This window comes from Rutidosis leptorrhynchoides, chromosome 7 (genome assembly GCF_046630445.1).
Source record: "Rutidosis leptorrhynchoides isolate AG116_Rl617_1_P2 chromosome 7, CSIRO_AGI_Rlap_v1, whole genome shotgun sequence".
NCBI classification, from domain to species: Eukaryota; Viridiplantae; Streptophyta; class Magnoliopsida; order Asterales; family Asteraceae; genus Rutidosis; species Rutidosis leptorrhynchoides.
Genome location: NC_092339.1, coordinates 370,995,192 through 370,998,474, shown reverse-complemented (window position 1 = coordinate 370,998,474; position 3,283 = coordinate 370,995,192). Strand labels below are relative to the sequence as shown.

Here is a 3,283-nt window from a genome sequence, read left to right as displayed (position 1 = left end):
GTTTGTTTTGAAAATTAGGTCTTTGCTGATTGTATGTATTATTGGATACTTGTTGATTACTAGGACCTTGTTGGTTGTTGTATGGAACATTTTGGTTATAATTCTGGTTTTGATTGTAAATCGGTCTTGGCGGTTGATAATTATTCTGATAATTATTTCCAGGCCTTTGGTTTAGATATGAAACATTCTCTCTTTGTTCCATTGTTAGTTCAATACTGAGACAATCTTTTGTCAAATGTGGTCCTCCACACTGCTCACAACTAATTCGTATTGAGTGGATATCTTTAGTCATCTTTTTCATTCGTCTCTCGACAGCATCTATCTTTGAAGAAATGGAATCTAAGTCATGGCTAGAATCGGCTCTAGCTGCTTTAGATGATCTAACGATATCTTTTTCTTGGTGCCACTCATGTGAGTGGGAAGCAGTGTTATCAATAATTTTGTAAGCATCAGTTTCGGTTTTCTTCATAATAGGACCACCAGCTGCTATGTCTATGTCTTTCCTTGTAGTGATGTCGCATCCTTGGTAGAATATTTGTACTATTTGACAAGTGTCTAAACCATGTTGCGGACATTCTCTCAATAACTTTTCAAATCTTGTCCATGCCTCGTATAGAGTTTCATTTGGTTTCTGTGTGAACGTAACAATTTCTCCTTGAAGTCTTACGGCTTTAGATGTCGGAAAAAATTGTTTAAGAAAATTTTCAACTAAAATGTTCCATGTATCAATCGCCCCTTCAGGTAACGATTCCAACCAATCTTTGGCTTCTCCCTTTAAAGTCCAGGGAAATAACATGAGATATATATGTTCATCCTCCACTTCTCGAATTTTAAATAGTGTACAGATCCTATTAAAGGTACGAAGATGTTCATTTGGATCTTCCTTCGGCGCACCACTAAATTGGCATTGATTAGTCACCATATATAAAATTTGTCCTTTGATTTCATAATCAGGCGCATTAATGTCTGGATGAGTAATTGCGTGACCTTGGCCAGTGCGTTTAGCTCTCATTCGGTCTTCCATACTTAAAGGTTCCAGATTCTCCATGATTGAATTTGTTGAATCTGAATCACTAGAGGATTCTGATTTAATGGTTCGTTCCTCAACAATCTCTGTTTGAATGATTGGTGGTTCCGGAGGAAAAATTAATGGTTCAGGATCTATGAATCGTCCCTGAATATTCTCCGGATTCTCAATTGTGAGGTCGGGTTCAAAAAATGGATTATCGGAAATTTGAATTGGAGTACTTGATCGACTGGATGACGATTCTAAAGAAAAATCAACGGCGATAATATTAGCTAGATGTCTTGATCGAGTTACAGGTGGTGAACGTACAAAAGGTGGTGAACGTTTTGCTCGGTGCATTCACTGAATATCCTATTAGTTTTTAAAAAGAAAGAAAAATTATATAAGTTATCCAATTAATAGACTTTTCTGATTTTGCCCACGTTTCGAATAGCCAAAAGATGCAGCAGAGGGGCAGGATTCGTTTGGTCTCAATATAATTGAGTACTGTTTGGCTCCAATAACCCGGTCCACGTACAAATCCAACTATTACTACGAACCAGAAAATTTTGATGTCTATCAATTTAACCACTTAAAATAAATTTTCGTAATTTAAAGAAATTTAGAGAAGAAGTAGAGAAAATTCTAAGTCCTAAAAACTAGAATGGCGAGAAATAAGAAAGAAAAAGAGCGCGTCGGTATTAAAATTGGAGAAATAAGAAAGAAAAAGAGTGACTTATAAAACTTTAAAACACTCGACTAACCCAACCTTATTATTATCACTAACTTAAAATTAAAATTGCAAATTGAGATTACTAATTGGAGTGATAATTGATACATAGGTAAAAGGCGTCGAAAAATAAAAATAAGAAAGTAGCGCGTTGAAACTTAAAAAGGAACTAAAAACTAAGAATTAAAAGTTGCGTCTAAAAATATTAAAGCTTACAAGTAAAACTATATCCCAAATGGCAATAACTTAAAAAGGTACTAAAATAAAAAAAATGGCGTCGTAAAATTCTAAAGCACCTAACTCTTAGTCTAAAGAAAAAGCACTTAAGGGATTTTACGGCAAAGCCTAAAAATCTAGAAATAAAAAATAACTATGGCAAAAACTATGGATTAAAACTAAATACGAACAAAAAATACAAAAAATTACGCTAAAACAATTAAAAGGTACAAAATATAAAAATATACTAAAAGTTGTAAAAATTACAATTTTTATAAAAATATTATTTTTTTATTATTTATTTTATAAAACTATTAATTTTATAATTTATTTAAACTAATTAAACTTTAAAATACAAATTAATAATAAAAACTAAATTAATAATTAAAAACTAAACCCTAATTAAGGTTATAATAATAATAATTATATATTAATTAAAACCCTAAACAGGCGGCTGAGGTTACCAGGCCTGTCAAATCACCTCATGCGATCGCATGAGGTGTTAGTTGATTTTCCATGCGATCGCATGGATTGTGAAATTGGGCCAGGCTCTGGGCTGCAACAGTGATTGGGCCGAGTATGTTTTTTTATTTTTTTTATTTTATTGTTTTGCTGTGTTGAAATAAATATATATAATATATTTTTATAATTTAAATAAAACTTATATTTTTATAAAATAAAGATAAAGAAACTTTTATAGAACTTAAATATTTAACAAACTCTTAAAAATATTTATATTTTTGTTTTTCTTTTTATATTTTAGAATATTTAAGACGTATTTTTACAAAAGCGTATTTTTTTATAAAAGTAAACTAAAAATTAAAAATCTTTATATATATATATATATATATATATATATATATATATATATATATATATATATATATATATATATATATATATATATATAGCGTTGCGCTTCCGGCTTTTAAGCTAGATTTGATCCCCGGCAGCGGCGCCAAAAATACTTGATGTGTGCGAGGTGTACTAGGAAATAGTATTATTTTTACAACGAAATACTATTAAATACAATACAATTTTACACAAGATATTTATTTATTTATAGAATGGATATACCTAAACATTGCTACAACACTTATAGGCAGTGTACCTAATCGTACAGTAGTGTAGTTTTTAGTAAGTCCGTTTCGTTCCACAGGGAAAATCTTTTAAACAAAGCTTAACGCTATATTAGTTTTAATTTATAAAAATACAAATATATATATATATATATATATAAGTAATATTATTATTATAAGGGGGGTTTTTACCGTTTAATGACCGGTTTGTCAATTTTTAAAACTTAGTCGCAGTTAAAACCTAATGTAAAA

General features: G+C 30.2%; 1 non-coding gene across 1 annotated transcript; it reads left to right on the top strand.

The window, feature by feature from the left end:
- The first annotated feature begins 557 nt into the window (after positions 1 to 557).
- On the top strand, positions 558 to 664 carry LOC139860629 (small nucleolar RNA R71). The gene has a single exon (XR_011763255.1). It is a non-coding gene; the product is annotated as a small nucleolar RNA R71 (small nucleolar RNA).
- Positions 665 to 3,283: the final 2,619 nt, after the last annotated feature.